Source organism: Zosterops lateralis (assembly GCF_965231275.1).
Source record: "Zosterops lateralis genome assembly, chromosome: 12".
NCBI lineage: Eukaryota > Metazoa > Chordata > Aves > Passeriformes > Zosteropidae > Zosterops > Zosterops lateralis.
The window spans coordinates 19,536,722-19,551,869 of record NC_139772.1 but is presented as its reverse complement, the minus strand read 5'-3'; positions in this window follow the sequence as shown (position 1 = coordinate 19,551,869).

The window sequence follows — 15,148 nt, the reverse complement described above, 5'->3', positions numbered from 1 at the left end:
ATCCACTGCTTGCAGTATCCCAAAAGCCCAAACAATTGCCTGATTTCTCTTTTTGTCCGAGGAGAAGGTAATGCAATAATACTTGCTATCTTCCCAGGATCCAATTTCTTCTTACCCTTCATAATCCAATGTCCCAAATATTTTACCTCTGGTTCTGTAAACTGCAATTTGGATTTAGAGACCTTCAATCCCTTATCTCCTAAGAAATTCAATAATGCTATTGTGATAAATGTGACATTGGGTAAAAATTCGTGATAAAAGAATATAGCAAAATATGTTAGATTGGTGTTAATATAAAATATGAAAAAGGTATGGTCCGTAGAAACTATTCCCCCGCCAGGTTTCCACGGTCCTCAGTCCTGAGACAAAGAGAACAGGACAAGGACCATTACGAGAAACAAAGACACTAGCCAACCCAGATAAGAATCGACATCGCACCCAGACAGTGAAATTCCTCTCCGAACGAAAAAGAGAATTCTCCACCAAGGAATACATATTGGAATAAACATGGGCTGGCGAACTCCATCCGCATGTGAAAGGATCTTCCCGGAATAGGGTCTGCAGAGTCTGGCAAATCCGGGAAGCCCATCCAAAAATTATTTGGACTATTTGGACTATCCTGGGCACCTGTTCCGCCTCAGGAGATGAAAATCCCTATAAAACCCCGAGCTGTGACCTGCTCCGTGTGGATTTGGGAAAACCGTGCTTTAGAGTGCGGTCTTCTCTTCCACCCGGCGCTGCGCTGTGAATCCTTTTGTGGTTTTTTCTTTTTATCGGTGATTTGGATCGTTTTATTAATAAATTGTTTCTTTGTTAATCCGATTTTTGCCGTTGCGTTTATAACACTATGGTACTTGTTCTCACATCTTCCTCCTTTGGACCTGCCACCAATAAATTATCAACATAATAAAACAATTTTGTTCTCTCTATGGGCACGAATTGACTTAATAATTGTTCTAGAGCTTGGCCAAATAGATTTGGTGGGTCAACAAATTCCTGAGGCAGAGACGTCCACCTGAATTGCTGTTTTTTTATTTGTCTCAGGGTCCTCCGACTGGAAAGCAAAATAATCCTGACTTTCCTCTGCTGGGGGGTAGGTCCAAAAGGCATCCTTTAGGTTTATCACACTGTACCAAATAGCCTCAGGGGAAACTTGACTCAAAAGGGTATATGGATTTCCTACTACAGGAAATGGGGTTCTGGTTCTTTCATTTACAGCCCGAAGATCTTGTACTAACTTTTAACTTCTATCTGTTTTCCTCACTGCTAGGATGAAGGTGTTGTGTCTTGACATACATGACTCTAAATTTCCTTTTTCACCAGGTCATCTATTACTGGTTTTAACCCCCTCCTTCTCTCCATGAAATAGGATATTGTTTAATTCTAATTGGATCTTCAGGTCTTTCTATCTCAATGCAAATAGGTTCTATTTCCAACCTACCTGCTTCTCCTTGAGTATGCCAAACCTTAGAATCTATCTTATTTTCATCTTTTGTGGTCAATTTATACATACTCTCCACCAGCTAGGATTCTTTCACAATTAGATTTATACTAAGAGCTATAATCATATCTCTTCCCAATAGATTATAAACCGCTTCTTCCACTAACAACGTATTTCCTAAGCAAATCTTAGTTTCTGATTCTATTTCTACATCTTTAATCACAGGCACTTTGAACTGCTCACCCTTCGCTCCTATGACCATCATTGTTTCCTTGCTTTTAGCGCACTTTGGTGGTAACTCCTCCAAAGTACTCCTCTCTGCTCCTGTGTCAACCAAAAAAGTGACATATTTTTTGGGGGTGACCTACTCTTAATTTTATCAAGGGCTCATTAGATGTTCTGGTCCCCAAAATAAAAAGCCTCTGACATCCCTAATCCTCTTGAAAGATTTGTTTATCTTTCGTTCTTTTTCTAGAGTTCCTTTTAAGAGGTCCCTTCTTTTTACAATAGTAACATTCCGGGACTTCCCTCTGGCTATTTGAGCTCTTTCTTGAGGGGGCAGACTGCCTCCTCTGAGCATTGTGGTTTTGGGTCGGTTTCACCAGGTCTTGGGTGCGCTCTTGTTTCTGGACTTCTCTGACTAGTACCTTTGTATTTTCTTCTTTTTCATTCTTCCTCATATAAACCTTCTGAGCTTCTCTTAATAACTCTTGTAACCCTTTTTCCTACCACTTTTCTAATTTCTCAAGCTTTTTTTCGTATATCCTCCCATGACTTAGCTACAAACTGGGTTTTTAACAATACTTCCTTGACTGGGGAGTTAGGATCTGTTCTTGAATATACCTGCAAGCACTTTTGCAATCAGTCCAGCCACTCAGTCAGAGTCTTGTCCCTCCCTTGGCATTCTCCAAATACCCTACTGATACTTTGTCCCCTTGGTACCATCTCTTGTATGCCCTGTATTACAATATTCCTTAAATCTATCATATTATGCCTACTTTCCTCAGTTTAAGCATTCTATCTTGGGTTCTGGCTTGGCCATTTTTGTTCCTCTGACACCCGTTGTGGATTCTGGTGTTCCCAGTCCCATATTCCTGCTTGTCTGATCATTTCCCTTTCCTCGTTATTAAATAGTGATCTTAATATAGAGCTAATATCCTCAAAACTGAATATACGAGTCCCCAAGAATTCATCCAATCTATCAGCAACTTCAAAAGGATCATCCATCAGTCTCCCCATTTCCTTTTTAAAAGCTCTCACATCCCCTGTATTAATAGGTACATTCACATAGCCTGTGAGCCCTGGTGCTGTTGGCACTTCCCTTAAGGGAAGAAGATGGTGACTATCTGTCACCCTAATCCTTAGCCTTCTGATGATTGTTTACATATTTTCTTTTGGAGTCTCTCAAAACAATGTAGATTGTTTTCATTCCTCTCGGTGATGGACTTCTGAATTGATCACTGGGGTCAGAGAGGTGTTCCTCTCATCTGCCAATCTTCAACCAAATTCCTAATACTATAAAAAGCCTAAATCATAATAAACTGCCTTCTTTTCCTCACTTCAACCTGCTGGGTGAGTGTGGTTCTTTTTGTGTCCCTAACAGTGACAACTGCCTTCTTCACTCTCACTATCCTCCTCATTGGCCTTCTTTGTTTTACGCTGAATTCTCAGGGGAGAGTATGTTACCTCAGTACATGTGGTTTGCTTTCTGGCTCAGGCTGGCTGCGGTGCATGTGGGGGCTGAGGCTGTGGGTAGGGCTGTGGAGGCTGGGACGCAGGGGTCTGTGCTGGCAGAGGCGAGTACTTGGTGGGTTGGGAAGGTAACAGGGCGGAGGCTGAGGACTTACCTGTGGGTATTGCAGTCCAAGAACCTGCAGGGGCTGTACCACAGAAGCCTGTGGTGGCTGGAGATTTAGGGGCTGTGATGGAGGGGTAGGTGGGAACAGCGGAACGGCCTGCGCAGCCTGCGGAGGGGGCAATACAGAGGCTTGTGGTGGCAGGGATGCCGAAACCTCCAATGGAGGGGCTTGTGCCTGTGCTGCCCGTTCCCGAGAGAAAACACAAACCAACAGAGTGTCAGTTTATGCGGTGCTTTATTCAGGGCCCGGGGACCTGAGGACTAATGTCTCAAAGTCAGCGTCACAAGTTGGTTACAAAAGATGCTTATCTTTTATACCTTTGTTACAAGTCTTACTTCATCAGCCTACGTGCAGTCTCCTACGTATTTTACTTTATTCATCTTACAGGTAACCTTTCTAAAGGCTATAAATTTTGCACGCTTGCTCTAGCTAAAATAAAGGTTAATTCTCTAAGCTTAACTCCCACCATAGGAAACATTTTATTGGTAACCATGTAATCATATTTCACAAGTAATTTGTATACCTATATGTACTACATGCTCTACTAAGTCCTTTAAACGTTGTTCCTTACATCAGCAGATTCTCAGGCCTCATTTCTCAGGTTTGGTTCCCATGGGCCTGCACAGGGACCAACTCCTTAGCCTAACTACTGCTAACGGAGGCCTTATGGCAACAACTCCCCCCTTTTGAGCATTCTTCAACCAGTTGCAAGGATGCTCAATTCTCCTCTTCATGCAGCAGTCTCTATATAAGATGGTGGTGGAGTAATTCTTGTCATGACTTCATTTCGGGTCATGGCCTTCATGACTCTTCTCGTATGCATCCTTTCCCTAAAGATCATTCCTAAAAAACAACGATATGCTACAAAAATAATCACAACCAAGATTATAATCATTATTACATATTGAATGACAGAGGATATCCAACCAGAAACCTGGATCCCTAAAGAGCTAAATATTGCTCCAATCCAATTGTGTTCAGCATCTTCTTTGGTTTCCTGTATCTTAGACTCTATATCATCCAATTGACTTATGTCTTTTTCTACTTCCTTTGTAACGTTTGGGATATGGATACAGCAATGATCTGTTCTATCATGTAGGTACCCGCAGACACCATGTTCCTTTAATAACAACATATCCAATGCCATTCGATTCTGTATAGCCATCCTACTAGTTGCTTGTAGCTGCAAATTCAAATCCTTAAACCCCTTTTTAGTGGCTGATGCTAATCTCTCAGTTTGTCCCAAAAGCTGGTAGAGCATTTCCCTATTTCTATAGGTCGATATGGGAGCAAATAATGATTCTAACATCCAACCCAATTTGACCCCTCCTGATGGTTCATGCCACTCATCTTCTGGATCTATTCCCTCCATGACCTCTCTTTTATTCCTCCTTCCTATGTCCAAATCTGTCAATCTTGATTGTTTCCAGAATGGGCATAATGTGGGCACTCCCAACGTTATTTGGGTTACCAATCCATCTATAGGTATATGTGTGGTCCACATTCCATGTCCCATGACCCATACTAAATTCCCTGGACTCCTTATGGTAGTAGTTTTGCAATTCACCTGCTTTTGTCCTTTTAATTCTCCTTTTATAGAGTGGTTGTATCCTCTACATTCACATCCCCATTTCAGCAAAATCTTCACTGGTACCAGCCCTACCTGCTCTCCTGGTGTATCACACGTAATTACCCTTGTGCAATTCCATGACTCTACTTTCTCTGTCATTTTCCTATGACTTGTTTCTGCTGTCAGGACATGGGCATGTGTCTGGTTCTTTCTACCAGTCCATTGTATACACCATCCAATTTTCCCCAGATAACTATATGTTTCCAGCAAGCTTGGCCCCCAGATTGCTTGCCATGTAGTCCACTCTTCCTTGCCATCCTGGCAAACCACTTCATAGTAATATTTTGTAGTGGGCATTTTATGCGATTGTACCTCATCATATTCACACCATCCTACATTTTTGAATCGTCCAATCGTGATGAATTTGGAATTGGATAAGGCTTCACAATCCCCTCTACTTCCAGGTGATGACCACTGTTTGCGGAGAGTTGTTGTTTTAACTGTCCACTCAGTACGGTTATGCAACTCTTTCCTACATTCCTTTGTCCCATTTCTGGTGATCGGAGGCATTTCAGTGATAGGAATAATTCCCCAGGGTATGGGATCCCCTGCTGCATGGGGTAAAGGTAGACAAGCAGTTATGGATGACACATTCTGAGTTTTTCCAAAGTCTCGTATCAGTCCTACTACCAGATTTTCCTGTTTAGAGTTTCTTGGTAACCCTACCTCATTATCTACCTGCCAAGTCACTCTCATCTCATCTAGGTACATCATCGTTCTTGCATGTGCCCACCAATCATCCTGTGCTATCCAACACCAGTAAATGCCTTCATCTTTTCCTGGCTGCACATTCCTTACTATCAGGATAATTGATTCTCCTAATCTTCTTTCTATCTGATACTTCCCTCCAGATGTTAAATTTTTCCCAAACCACCATCCATACTCAGAAAAATGCTGGCCTTCTTTAACTTCACAAGTAAAAATCACATCCTTCCCTTTGGTCACTTGATATTTTCCATGTTGGGCCTTAATTTCAGAGCCTAAGTGGGCTCTTGCCTCCACCTTTCGTAACCCAAAATTCCCTTTCCCTCCACAAGACACTATGCACAGATATATACCTTCTGTCTCTCCTATCTTTGGATCAGTATATTTCAGCCACCCCTTCCCATAAGTTCCCAGAGTCCACCAACTTATATTCCCCAGCTGTCTTTCCCATTGCTGATGTTTATTCTGTTTCCACCACTTGACTTGGATATCCTGATAACATTTCTTTTCCAATTTAAAGGTACAATTTATTCTCAAAGGAGGTCCGTCCCACATATCCACCTGAGTTGAGACTGGAGTTACATTTACAGCTACAGTTCCTTCACTTATTTTCCCAGTATCCCATGGTAAAACTTTCAATTTGAAACTCCCATAATCAAAACTCTCTCTTATCCAGACTATGCAACGATAAACGTCGCTGTCAGTTATCGTGACATTGGATAGTTGCAGGGTGGTATTTCCTTTTTGCTCATCCTCATCCCAAACCATAGTTATACCTGTATGAATTTGTTCTGCCCCATGTCTCCTCCACTTTATATTGATTTCGTCGGATCCAACTTTCTGGTTGCCCGTGAACAGACAGGTCATAGACACATTCATTCCTTCCATCATCACTATTTTGGGTTCAAGTTCTGTAATAACTAAAAATTCATTGGTTAAAGGTAATAAACAGATCAGCAAGAACCCAACTATCAGAATCCGTCCTTGGGCCGGAACACCATTCGAGTGGGGGTTAACGGTTGAACTTCCCAACGGGTCGGCACCTTCTTGGCTCGGGTGTAATGTATCCAGTTGTCGATCCCCTCGACTTTTACTGCAGTGAAAGTAGCCATGATCACTTGTCGCGGGCCTTCCCATGTTTCTTTCTGGGGGTCTGTGTTCCAATTCTTCACATAGACCTGGTCTCCCGGCTGGATGTCATGGACAGGATTTTCCAGCGGCAGGGGTCTGTTCCATTGCAGGGCTCCTTTTAGGGCAGTAAGTACCTTATTCAGAGACAATACATAATTAAAAAGCACATCATTCCCTACTACATGAGGGTCTCCCTTTAATACTGTAGCATGATATGGTCTGCCATACAGGATCTTGTATGGACTTACTCCTATCCTCTCCCGGGGCTTAATCCTAATTCTTAACAAGGCTAATGGTAGGGCCTGAGGCCACTGGATTTTGGCCTCCTGACAGATTTTCTTAATCTGTTCTTTCAGGGTTTGATTCATCCTCTCTACTTGCCCGCTGGACTGAGGCCGCCATGGGGTATGCAAATTCCAGGTAACATCTAACAGTCGGGCGACTGTCTGTACCACTCCTGCCACAAAATGAGGTCCCCTGTCAGAAGAGATCCCTAATGGAACCCCAAATCTCAGAATGATTTCTCTCATTAATGTTTTCACTACTTCTTTGGCCTGATTAGTTCTGCAAGGGAAAGCCTCTGGCCATCCCGAAAACATGCAGACATACACCAGCAGATACTTGTATCCTTGTGATCGGGGCAATTCAGAAAAATCTATCTGCCAATAATCTCCTGGCTCTGCTCCTACCTGTAATTTCCCTAGTTGTATCTGCTTCCTCACTATTGGATTATTTTTAAGGCACACTGGGCACATGGCATTCACTCGTTTAGCCATTGTTAACATCTGGTTAGAGATAATTTCCCTCTTCAGAAATTTTACCAATACCTCTGCTCCCCAGTGGCATTTATTATGCTCAGTTTCTAAAATCACCTTCATCAATTTGGTAGGGACCAGTACTTGGCCAGTCCCAGTCACATACCATCCCATTGCATTCTTCTGGGCCTGGACCAGCTGTGCCAATTTCTCATCCTCAGAGGAATAACTGGGTTTTTGTCCCATATAAGGTTGTACTGGTCCTACCTTCGTTGGAATCAGCGCCATTTCAGTCCAGACCTTTCTAGCAGCTTTTTGTGCGATTAAATCAGCCAGCCAATTCCCTCGAAAAATCTTTCCCTCATCTTTCTGGTGTCCTTTCACATGCATCACAGCCACTTCCACTGGCTTATACACAGCTTCCAGTAGCAGCAGGATCTCATTCCGATGTCGAATGGATGCCCCCTGTGAACTTAACAGTCCTCTCTCTTTCCATAAAGCCCCATGTACGTGCAGAACTCCAAATGCATATTTTGAATCTGTCCATATATTTACCTTTTTCCCCCTGCTCAGGACCAGGGCTCTGGTTAATGCTATAATTTCAGCCTTCTGTGCAGATGTTCCTGGAGTGAGGGCCCTAGCTTCCACCACCTGCGTGAGGGTCACCACCGCATACCCGGCATACCTGGTTCCATTCTCTACGAAGCTGGATCCATCGGTATACAGCTCCCAGTCTGGCACCTCCAGGGGCACATCTCTCAGGTCCGGTCGGCTAGCGTATACCTGTTCGATGGTTTCCATACAGTCATGTGTTAATTCGCCCTCATTCTGCTCACTGTGGAGGAACTCTGCTGGATTGATGCAATTAGTCACTTTGAGCTCAACATCATCCTGTTCTCTGAGCAATGCATGGTATTGTAATAATCTGCTAGAGGACATCCAATGCCCCCCTTTTTGTTCCAAAACTGCCAGTACCATATGGGGCACAAACACCTCCATCTTTCTCCCCAGAGTCAATTTTCGGGCCTCCTGCATCAGTATCACTGTGGCTGACACTGCCCGCAAGCATGCCGGCCATCCTGCGCTCACAGTGTCCAGTTGTTTAGAGAAATACCCAACAGGCCTCTTCCACGATCCGAGGGTTTGGGTTAGTACACCCAGGGCTAGTCGCTGCCTCTCATTGACGTATAGCTGAAAGTCTTTATTTAAATCTGGTAGGCTGAGTGCAGGTGCCTCTTTCAAGGCCTGTTTCAGATCTAGGAAGGCCTTCTCCTGTGGTTTGTTCCACTGCAGTTGAGACTCCTTTAAAGCTTCATAAAGGGGTTTAGCCATTAGCCCAAAGTTTGGTATCCAGAGTCTACACCAACCCACCATTCCTAAAAAGGATCTTAGTTCTTGGTGGTTTCGGGTGTGGGCATTGCACAGATAGCTTCAACTCTATTGATTCCCAATTTCCTTACCCCCTTTGAGATTTCACAGCCTAGGTATATCACACTCTCTTGGACTAATTGGGCCTTTTCCTTCGAAACCCGATATCCTCCTTGTCCCAGCATATTAAACAGTTCTATGGTTAGGGTTAAACAGACCTCCCGTTGTTCTGTAGCCAGAAAGATGTCGTCCACATACTGGAGGAGAACGTAAGAGAAGAGTGATTCTCCTACCTGAGTCGTCTTCCATTCCTCCAGCTCTTTGGCTAATTGATTTCCAAAAATTGTAGGAGAATTCTTAAATCCTTGGGGAAGTCGTGTCCAACTGAGCTGCCTTTTTCGTCCGGTATCCGGATTTTCCCATTCGAAGGCAAAATATTTCCTACTTTCTAATGCCAGTGGGATGCAGAAGAAGGCATCTTTTAAATCAATAACTGTAAACCATTGGAATTTCTCTGACACAGATGTTAACAAAGTATACGGGTTGGCCACCACCGGGTGAATGTCTTTGACAATGTTATTTATTGCCCTTAAATCCTGTACTAGTCTATACTTACCATTTGACTTTCTTACGGGAAAAATAGGGGTATTGAATTCAGATTCACATTCCTGTAGTATCCCTAGCGTAATGAACTGAGCGATTAAAGGGGCTACCCCTTTCCGGGCTTCCAACTTTATAGGGTACTGTTTCACCCTAACAGGTTGTGCTCCCTCCTTTAATTCAATTACCACTGGCTGGGCTGCTTTGGATTTTCCTGGGACTCCTGTTTCCCAAACCCAAGGTACTACTGCCTGTTCTATTTCCTCTGGGACGGGGGTAGGTTCAACTTCTTTAAATACAAATAATTTGGACAATTGTTCATCTGGTATTTCCAGTTTAACTCTTCCTTTTTCAAATATTATTTTTGCATTTAATTGTGACAATAGGTCCCTTCCAAGAAGAGACTCTGGACAGTTAGGTAAATATAAAAACTGATGATCAAACGCCTTCCCTCCAAATTTAATATCTAGGGGCTGTAAGAAGGCCCTCTCTTCCATTTTTCCCATAGCCCCCACAACTTGAATTTTAGTATCACTTAATGGTCCTAATTTTGTGTTTAATGCTGAATGTGTTGCTCCAGTGTCCACTCTTAATTCATGTTCCTGTCCTCCAATTTCTAAGGTTACCTTGAGATCCTGGTCTAGTCAGCTCTGATTCTGATAGTTTCCTTAAACAAATGCTTGAGCAACATCTGCTGTCCCTGAAGCAAAAGTTCCCATATTTCCCATAGTAGTTGCTCCGTTCCCCATTCCCAATCTCACTGGACATTCGTTTTTCCAATGCCCCATCTGCTTACAAAAGGCACATTGATTAATATCCAACCTTCTCTGGACCCCAAACATATTCCCAGCTCCCCCTCTTCCCTGACTTTGCAGAATTCTCCCGTGACTGAAACCTCCTCTCCCTCTTCCCCGCCCCCTTCTAGTATCACCCCCCACCACCTGCTGTAGCACTGCTAACATGCTAGACTGTTGCCTTTTCACTGTTTCCTTTTCCCTATTATTATACACTTTCCAAGCAACTTCCAACATCTTCTCTAAATTCCTCGTGTCCTCCCCTTCTAATTTCTGTAACTTCTTTCTAATGTCTTCCTGCGACTGCCCCATAAAAATCAAAGCCAATTGTAATTTTCCTGATTCTCCTTCCACTTCCAAATTAGTATATTTCCTGGCTGTCTCTTTCAGCCATTCTAAAAATGCAGAAGGAGATTCATTTTTATCTTGTCTTAAAGAATATAATTTAGACCAATTTAAGGTTTTAGGTATTCCAGTCCTAACTCCCTCAATCAGCAACTCTTGGTAGTCTCTAAGCCTTTTCCAACCCCTGTTTGTGTTTGGGTCCCACTCAGGATCCTCTCTTGGCACCAGATCATTCAAAGTTCCCTCAGCCAGCTGCAACCGCACCATTTCGCTAGCTTTCTCCGTCACGACTCGTAATACCATCTCCTTTTCAGTGGAGTCCGTTAATGTATCTAGTAAAACTTGTAAATCATTCCAATCCGGATTCTGAGTTTTTATCACCATTTTAACCACACGAGCTACTCTTTCTGGGTCCTCCCCAGACCCGGCTGACTGCTTCCATATCATCAAATCGCCTGGGGAAAATGGGACTTTAATCACTACTTTCTCTCCTTGCGCCCCCATCGCTTCCCTCAATGGGGCCATCAATTGAGGCTCCTCCTGACCCTTTCTCCCGTTTCTAGTTCTTTCAGCTAAGGGAGTTCTCGGCTTCTCCTTCACCTTTCTCGCAGGTGACTCTTGAGTATCACTTTTCCCCGAGTCCCAGGAAACCACTTTCTCCCCCCCCCCCACATTCTGCTCCATCCTCTTCTTCAGAGGATTCTAAAGGGGGGGCACTAGGGGATACAAGCAACGAAATGTCTTCCTCTGTACTCATTAACTTACTAATGCACTCATCACATTTACTTCTATTTTTACATCCTAAGCAACCATCTCCATTCTCTGTCTTTTGCAAGATCATAATTCCACACTCCTTTTGCCACTCTGGTTTGTTTTTGAGAGCATAAAACAAATCAAGATAAGGTATTTCATCCCATTTCTCATTATTCTGTAAAAAGCACATCAAAGGGGTTATAACATCAGAGTTAACAGATCCATTCAAAGGCCACTCTGGGCCACCAGTTTCATATAGTGGCCATCGATGATTACAATAATCAATCATTTTACTTTTATGTAACTCTTGGTGGAATCCTTCCTTTTTCCACCTTCCCAGTAAACATCCCAAGGGGGAATTCCCTGGGACCTTTTCATTAGATTGTACCAAAGTCTTAAAGGTTTTAAACGGCATCATCTCTTTTTTTTTTTTTTTCTCTTTTTCTTTTTTTCTTTTTTTTTTACACGTTAAGTTGCTCACACACACACACACCCACACCAATACTAATACTAATATCAATACCAATATCAGTACCAATACCAATACCAATACCAATCTTGCCACTTCTCGTCGCCGCGAGGGGCAAGTGCCAAGCCTGTGAGGCTTTTGCCTCGTCTGACGGTCAGCGCCTAGGCTTCCCAGACCATAGATGTCTTTAGCCCAACCCTGCGGGAATCGCCGTCCCGTCTTATTAGGCAGGCACCCAAACCTAAAAGAATAAACCACCTTTGGGCTTACCTTCTCACAGTTGTCCGTCAGGCGCGGGGTCGGGCGCGGGTCGATGACTCCCCAGAAATCACCTGGTGCCGGCGTGGAGTTGATCAGCTCACGAACCGCCCCAGCCACCTCCGGAGTCCTGCCGCGGTCGCCAGAAAACTGCTGCCCGTTCCCGAGAGAAAACACAAACCAACAGAGTGTCAGTTTATGTGGTGCTTTATTCAGGGCCCGGGGACCTGAGGACTAATGTCTCAAAGTCAGCGTCCCAAGTTGGTTACAAAAGATGCTTATCTTTTATACCTTTGTTACAAGTCTTACTTCATCAGCCTACGTGCAGTCTCCTACATATTTTACTTTATTCATCTTACAGGTAACCTTTCTAAAGGCTATAAATTTTGCACGCTTGCTCTAGCTAAAATAAAGGTTAATTCTCTAAGCTTAACTCCCACCATAGGAAACATTTTATTGGTAACCATGTAATCATATTTCACAAGTAATTTGTATACCTATATGTACTACATGCTCTACTAAGTCCTTTAAACGTTGTTCCTTACATCAGCAGATTCTCAGGCCTCATTTCTCAGGTTTGGTTCCCATGGGCCTGCACAGGGACCAACTCCTTAGCCTAACTACTGCTAACGGAGGCCTTATGGCAACACCTGCATGGGCTGAGGCATGGGTTCTGGAGGTGCGGGCAGGGGTGCCTGGGCTAGGGCAGGCATGGATACCAGATATGGGAGCAGGAGATTATCTAAGGGTTCCCATGCCTCACTCTGGGTCTCAGTTCCCTTCTTAGTTTTAATCAGGAATAACACCCCCTACCTTGGCTCCTCCCATATCCTTGCATAACCTTTTCCCTCCAGATCCTTTGGCATTTTGCTATCCACATAATTGTTTAAGGCTTGGCAAGTCCATGTCTCAAATATGCTGAACATGGGCCAGATCAGATGATTTCTAATTTCCTTATCCCCACCCATACTTCTATACAGTAATATATCATTTTTTTCTTAGGCATTCTTCTTCTCCTAGGACAATTTCCCCAGTTTTCCAACATTCATCCCAATGGGCTATCCCTTGGGATTTTGAGAGCATTGCTCTCTTTCTCTGACCCAAGTTTTCCGGGGTCTTTTTCTGAACCATGCTCTTTCTCTGTCCCATTGTTGCCATAAGGCCTCCGTTAGCAGTAGTTAGGCTAAGGAGTTGGTCCCTGTGCAGGCCCATGGGAACCAAACCTGAGAAATGAGGCCTGAGAATCTGCTGATGTAAGGAACAACGTTTAAAGGACTTAGTAGAGCATGTAGTACATATAGGTATACAAATTACTTGTGAAATATGATTACATGGTTACCAATAAAATGTTTCCTATGGTGGGAGTTAAGCTTAGAGAATTAACCTTTATTTTAGCTAGAGCAAGCGTGCAAAATTTATAGCCTTTAGAAAGGTTACCTGTAAGATGAATGTGAATGTTTATAGTAAAATATGTAGGAGACTGCACGTAGGCTGATGAAGTAAGACTTGTAACAAAGGTATAAAAGATAAGCATCTTTTGTAACCAACTTGGGACGCTGACTTTGAGACATTAGTCCTCAGGTCCCCGGGGCCTCAAATAAAGCACCACATAAACTGACACTCTGTTGGTTTGTGTTTTCTCTTGGGAACAGGCAGCACCATTTTGCTAAAGATTTCGGTCCTTCTTAGTTACTAGTGACTCTTTCTCGCAGTCTGGTGTTAGATCTCTGCACACAAACATCTAATTTCTATTGGTACCAAAATGTGCCTACCTTTAACCAGTATTGCCACACTACTGACCCTGCAACAAACTGATCTGTGGGCTTTCAACTGGCAATGTGCTCTCTATCACCTCTCTTTTCTTTTCTCCTGGATTTACCAAGCCCTGAGCTAAAAGGTTTACCAGTTCTTGAACTCAAAAGAATGTACCTTCCCTTTTAGCTCTCCTGTGACTGATCCCTAAAAACTCCCCGAGTTTCGGAGTTTATGTGTGGAAGGAGTTTTAGCCCGTTACGTTCGCTTTCCTATTGGCCGACCATTTCCCTCGCGGGAGAATGGAACTGCGACCGAGGGTCCAATCTTGCTTCGTGCTAATATCACGTCTCAGACACACGCTCAGTCACTCTCACTCAACCACGCGATACTTATAGTTCCTTTTCTTGCGTGGGCTCTTTGTGCATGTAGATTTTTATGAGTGAAAAAAATTGCTGAAGCTTCTGAAGACCCCTCTCCTGGGTCTCCTTCGAGTTCTCAAAAGAGCTCTGAACTTGAACCCCTTTTATTGTGGCTGTGGCTTAAATTTGTTCGAGATACAATCGGTTCCACGAGGTTTCCCACACCGTCAGGCTGCTGAAATCAGCGGGGTGCCTCCCGAACAGGAAGGTAAGCCCAAAAATCCCAATATTGTATCACGTCAGGGTCACCATAAATGTGATAAACGAAATAGCCAGATTAATAATAATAAAAAAAAATTTATTTCACTACAAACAGCGATCACAGAAAGGCCACAATAAAAGTACAACACTGATCCCAGGATTGTCGTTGGATGAACTTGCGGTCGGCCTCTATCACACCGACCCTTCCCCATTCACAAATCCGGCTGCTGAGGGGTGCAGTTTATATACAGTTTCTTTCCTCTAATGCAGGGTTCTTTGTCTGCTTTTGCTTACATCACATATTCATGTTTCTTCTTTTGAGACTTCTGTTTTCTGGGACTGCTTTCCAGGCAAAGACAAGAGCTTGATTAGGTTGCCGAGAAGTCCGCATTGGGATGCAACTCCTGATGACTCTGATTGTCTTATCCCAGATGCATATCGAGTATCAATCACCCAGGTGCGGCCTGGCCCAGCCCTGGTAATGACTCATCTCCATCTGCAGCAGTTCTTTTTTGTTGTAAATTTGTATTTCTTCCTCGGAGCTGCCCATGCTTCTCACTTGCAAATCAGCTTTCCCTGGTCGCAGCTAACAAACTTCCAATTTTAAATTCTTTAATTTCCAAGAACGAATTACTTTATACATATATCACATATAACACCAGGAC